The sequence below is a fragment of the Mus pahari genome, chromosome 7 (assembly GCF_900095145.1).
Source record: "Mus pahari chromosome 7, PAHARI_EIJ_v1.1, whole genome shotgun sequence".
NCBI lineage: Eukaryota > Metazoa > Chordata > Mammalia > Rodentia > Muridae > Mus > Mus pahari.
The window spans coordinates 72,457,758-72,463,942 of NC_034596.1; the positions used below are offsets into that span (position 1 = coordinate 72,457,758).

Below are 6,185 nucleotides of genomic sequence, written 5' to 3' on the forward strand. Positions count from 1 at the left end.
TGTTTGCCTATCTCTTCCCCACAGGTTTAACAATGCACCTGGCTGGGTCAGGACCATCCACATCGTTCTCCAAGTGAGGTGTTACACATGCACAGTCATTTTTCTGGCTTTCTAAAAAGCTTGATTCAACCCTCCAATTTCCTACCTTTCTCTTCCACCTGTCATGTTTAATAATTAGGCTGCTTAATAACTGCCATCGGTGGGGAGGAGGGGAAGGAGGATGGAGATTGCTAGGGCTTACAAGACCCTGGGGAATGTAAGAGCTTCTGTTGCCAGAGCCATCCTGTTCTGAACAACTCCCTGGGCACGTTGCAAGCAAAAAAGGCTGCTCTTTCCTGCTCCAGACTTGGCTGACCCTGGTTCATTCAGCACCCAAGGGCCTTGCCAAGGGATTGGCTTTGGTTCCTGTCCCCGACTCGTGTTGTTTCTACTCTGGGGTGTTCCCTCATAGCATTTGGTCGATATTTTTTCAAGAACTCACTGTCTGAAATTCAGCACAGGTGAGACAGAGTATAAGGAAAATAGAAAACAACCCAGGCAGCTTCGACAACGTAGGGAAGCCAGGAGGCCTCATCCTGGAGCACATGCCCGCACAAGTACACTCAGGCATGGGCTTCAAGACCAGTGATGAGTATCTACCCAGGGGAGTGGAACCAGAGAGAGATGAAGATAGGGATGAAGATGAGCGGACAGTCAGAGAGACCTACATGTACACTAAGAAGCTACGTAGTGTGGGGGAGGGACACTGGTTTCACAGTCACACATATGTGGGTTCAGATGTCAGCTGCTCTGTTGACTAGCAGATGATCTTAGGTAAAACATTTAACATCTCTAGCTTTGGTTCTTATCATTATAAAATGCAGCCAATAATTCTTTTTTTTTTTTTTTAAAGTACCCATTTATTTTGGGGTTGGATGAATCAGTGGTTAAGAACACTGGCTGCTCCTCCAGAGGACCCGGCGTTCAATTCCCAGCACCCACATGGCAGCTCACACCTGTCTATAGCTCCAGTTCCAGGGTTTTTTTTGACACCCACACAGACATACATGCAGGCAAGACAACAACATAAAATAAAAATAAATTATATATGAAAAGTATTTATTTTGTGTGTATTGAGTGTGTATATGTGTACCACATGTGTGCAGGGGGCCATGGCAGCCAGAAGAGGACACAGACCCCTTGAAACTGGACTTACCAAGCAGTTGTGAGGCTTTTGGGTACTAGGAACCAAACCCATATCCATATCCTCTATAAGATCTGTAAATACTCTTAACCTCTGAGCCACGGCTTCAGCCCAGTTAACGATTCTTGTCTTTCATAGACAGTTTTGGGAACTGATGATATGTTATGTCAAGTTCTCTGCATGCACTAGACAGTCAGTACGCAGTATTAAGGCATGGTAAAAAGGCTCTCCTGTGGTTCCAGCCACTCAGGGAGATGGGGGTGGAAGTTTACTTGAGTCTAACACCTGGGTCAATTCATCCTAAGACAAACAAAGGGGTAGGGAACAGGAAATAAATGCCACCTGGCACTATTTTTTTGACAGCCTTTCTGTACTAGGTACTGAGCTGGGGTTTGGGGGATGTGAATAGAAAATGTGTTGTGACAAATAGGATTGTCTGTTGAACAGTCCCAAGAGTTCTTTTCAGGGTTACCTGGTAAAAGATTGGTGTGCTCTTTCTCAAACCTAAACTTCTTGTTGGACAAGTGGCACTAAAAGCCACTAGCTGAGTGTTCACAGCACTTTGGCCACCAGGTTGCCAAGTGTCTGAACACCAAAATATTTATCCTTCCTAGAAAAGTTCTTCTTAATTTGACCCACACAAAGAAAGCAACAGAGGGTTACTCTCCGGTGAGCTGCCTTATGCTCATCCAATTGCACCCCAAGTGGTCCCACTTTCCTACAGGATCCAATAACAGTCTGGTTCTTTCTCAAGTTTCACCTATACCAGTGATGCCATTAGTACCAAGTCTTTGGCCAGACCGAAAGGCAACCTGCTTCTCTTGAGTAAACAGTGATTATGATCCTGCATGAGAAACACTGTAGTAAAGTTATTTCAAGGGCCTTCATGGAGAAGGTGCTATTTGAGGTAAACTTTGAAAAGAGTGTTGGTGAGGAGATGTGGGGGTGCTTCTGTTTGGGGGGAGTCAGTCTGATCAAATGGAAGAGCATATGGAAAGAGAGGATTTCTAAGTCCTGCTTGCTCAAAGTGTTGGAATTTGAAGTCATGGGACAGGAGATGAAGCTGGGAGTTAGACTAGACTTTGACGGCTGTGATACAAAAATTATTTCAGAATTTAAAAAGTAATCAAAGACACTTGAGGCAGATGTGTGCATTAGGCAGATTCCTCACCAGCTGTGTGAGTTCCAAGAGCACAGCTGGAATCAATGATCCTGGTAGAGGTGTTGCATGTATAAAGTAGGTTAATGCATGCAGAAGACTGGAAAGAGAAGATTTTCTATATGACAGGGCTGAAAGAAAATTCAGTAATCCACAGTTCTTTCTTTTGTAATGGGAGCAATTAAAGACCAAAGAGACCTCATGACTTCCCACTATTCGAATTTCTGTACTCCCAATCCCTCAGCCTCCCAAGGAAATGCCAAGAAATTTCAGATGACATGGCCAGTTTTCAAGGTCTTTTCTCTAGGTGTATTATTCTTGGTCTTGGAAGAATTAGAGAGGGGTAGGAACAGGGGACTTCTAATTAGGTGGAGATTAGGAAAAGGATGACAGGAGACCATAGGGGTCTCTTTTCCTTCCTCTGTGGTCTCTGGACACATTTTAGAGGAATGTGGGTTTTATTTGTAGAACTGTAGCCTCTAGCATGTTAATTTATTTGTAGAAGACTTTGACAAATGCTATTGTTTCCTATCAAATATAACACACCCAATTTACTAGTGTTTGAGAATACCTGGGATTCTCAAATCCAGTTGGGCCTACAATGTACACAAAGAGGCAGAAATTCATCCTGATGCAGAGTGTGGCTGAAGACAAAGCCTGGGCTGTTTCCGTTTGTGTTAGATCCAACACCAATCACTGACAAGTTGGCATGGATTGGATAGATCACTCGAGATGCTCACTAAATAATTCTGTGCTTCTAGGAGTACTTAAGGGGGAGGGAAACTGAGGCCCAGAAAAACTATACATAAGGACACAAAGTAAAGTAGCATGACTCAGGTTCAGAACCCAGAAATGCCTGATTTCAACTCCCTATGCTTCCTACTACACCTGTACACCTCTTCAGCAGTTGGCACAGGGACTTACCAACATTTGTACTGTAACCCTAACTTGTGTAAGTCCCATGGCTAGATGATTTCAAGTCGTTATCTAGACATAGGATATATTCAACTTTTTTATTTGGTAGGTAATTTTGTATTATAGATTTAATATTCATATGCACATATAATGTGTTTGGACCGAATCCATCTCTTATTCCCTTCCCTATCCTTCTACTTCCCCTCCAGCTGTATATGCCCTCTGTCCTTTTTAAGATTTAATACCCACAGAGTCCATTTATTGCTGTCTGCCTGTGCGTGTGTGCAGGACTGCCTACTGGAACATGAGTAGCCACTTGGGGTCTACAGCATTGAAGAAAAATTCTTTCCTCCAGCAGCCATCAGATGCCAACAGCTCCTCAGATAAGAGTTAGACGTCTTGAATCCTTTCCCCATCCAGGCTGGGTTTTTGTTTGGCTTGACCTTATGTAAGTCTTGTACATGCAGTCCTAGCCATTGTAAGTTTATGTGTGCTGCAATGTCTGTAGACATCCATTTCATCTGGCTCTTAAAATATTTCTGCCCAGTCATTCATGATGAGCTGATAATTGGTGTGTGTGTGTGTGTGTGCATGTTATAGATGTCCCATTTAAAGCTGAGAACTCTACAGTTCTCTTATTCTTAACACATTGACCTGTAGTTACTGTCTACTGTAAAAAGGTTTTTAAGTGGGGGGTTGAGAGAGACACTAATCTCTGGCTATTAAGATAAGAATTTAGGGAACAATTTTTACTATGTCCATTCAGCAGAGTGATTCTACTAGGTTCTTCCCTAGGACCTAGGACCTAGCCAGTCATGGGGTTTTTGGTCCAGTTAGTGGTACCATACATGGGTTCCATCTTTTGGAATGGGCTTTTAATCCAAATAGAGGGTCGTAGCTTAGATTTTTTTCAAAGCCTACTTTTAAATGCTTTAACTTTCCTTCTAGCCCATCACCCATCAGAGGTAGTGGTGAAAAAAAAAAGGTTATTAGGGAACAGGGAAGTGGACCTGTTTAGAAATGGTTCAGCAGTTCAGTTCACAGGTCAGTAGCAGCAGCAGCTTGTGCCACTCACAAACACTTCTGGGATAAACCAGCAGTACAGTTCAGTGGTGTTGGGATAGCAGCAGAGGTGGCACCTCCTTGCAGGAACAGCCAGGTCTCAGCAGAATCAGCAGAAGGGATTCGGACCAGCAGGGACGCCAGGAGCAGTTTTTTGCTGTGCCTTTCTCAGTGAAGCAAAGATTAACTTTGAGACCAAAAAGAGTTGGAGAGCTAGCTCTACAAGAAAGATCCTCTCACAGTCCATTGAGTCCTAGTTATACTCCTTCCAAACATTACATATCCTCCATGTGTCTTGCCTTAGGATGTGAGTCTGACTTAGCAAAGCGCTACATGAATCTGTATCAGCTGACATTACTCTGCCAATCAGCCCAAGATCACAGAAGCGGCAAGAAGCTGCAGCACACCACCAGAAGTTTTTTGATGCCTTTCTTTCTAGGGAGTCCTGACAAATGGAACACAACTACATCTTGTAAGGCGAACCAATACATTCCTGTTGCTGGCAAAGAATCCTTCCTTCATCATGTGTCCTTTCATGTGTCTGATTTAGAAGAATATCCTTTCACATGTGTCTGCTTCAGAAAAACACTCCTTCATGAGTTTGCCTCGGCAAACACCATCCAACACAACTGAATTTCCAAAGAACCCTTAAGTGTCCACATCAGAGGGTAGTTTATTATTCCAGTAACTTTTGTGCCACTATTGCACTAGTGAGTGTGTCTCGCCAGGCCAGTCATCATAACTTTCATGATTCACAGATGGGAAAGACTGATGGTGACTTTTCTCTTCTGGTAGTGTGCATAGACCCTTTTAGAACCATAAAAGCTAGCCAGTATAGGAAGATAGTGTCTAGGTTGTACCAACTTGCTTTTTATTTATTTTTTTAAGCAGAGTCTTATTATCCAATAGCCTGAACTAGCCTTGAACCTGTAATCCTTCTATCTCTGTCTCCTAAGTGCTGAGGTTCAGTCTTATTCTTTTGGTCTTCTGACTCAAACATGGACTATACCACTTATGGTTGATTTTAGGTTATCTTCTCAACCAAAGATGTCCCTTTTGGATAGCATAGGTATTACGCTAGATGTTAGCAACATCGTGTTTGAATAGGGCTTTTTTAACAGCATAGTGACCATCTCTTTTTCTTTAAATGATGGGGAAAAGAACTACTAAGACTTAATGCTTCTTTCCTGCTTTTAGTTTTAAATTTATTTATTGTATTTTATGTGCATGAGTGCTTGCCTGAATGTGTATATGTGTACTATATGTGTGCCATCAGATTTCCTAAAACTGGAGTTGTGGGTTTTTGTGAACTACCATGTTGGTGCTAGGAATAAAACCTAAGTCCAAAAGTATAGCAAGTGCTTTTAACACCTGATACATCTCTCAATCCCCAATGCTTTTTTCTTAATTGTAATCTCAGCACTCAGTAGGCTGAGAATTCCAGTTTCAAGTTTGAGGTCACCTGGGATACATAGCAAGACTCTATCTCAGAGGGAGGGGGTGGAGAGAGAGTGAGAGATGGAGAAATGGATAAAGAGAGAAAAAACATACAGAGAGGTATTATATAGTATTAAAATATGTAAAATATATAAAATGTTTGGAGTCAGACCTGGTGGCACAGGTCTGCTTGGGCTAAAGTGTAAGTTCATAGTCAATCTGGGCAACTTAATGAGATTCTATGTCAAAGTAAAGAGTGTAAAGAAGTGGTAGAGTACTTACCTACATGATTAGGATTAGGTTCAATCCCAGGCACTTAAGAAAATAAAAAGTAGGGCTGGTGAGATGGCTCAGTGGGTAAGAGCACCCAACTGCTCTTCCGAAGGTCTGGAGTTCAAATCCCAGCAACCACATGGTGGCTCACAACCA

The 6,185-nt window shown here is 42.5% G+C and overlaps 1 protein-coding gene across 1 annotated transcript in view; it reads left to right on the top strand.

Moving 5' to 3' along the window:
• Nucleotides 1–6,185, top strand: part of Fut8 (fucosyltransferase 8) — a 290,411-nt gene that overhangs the window by 288 nt on the left and 283,938 nt on the right. The gene's annotated exons all lie outside the window — the stretch shown is intronic.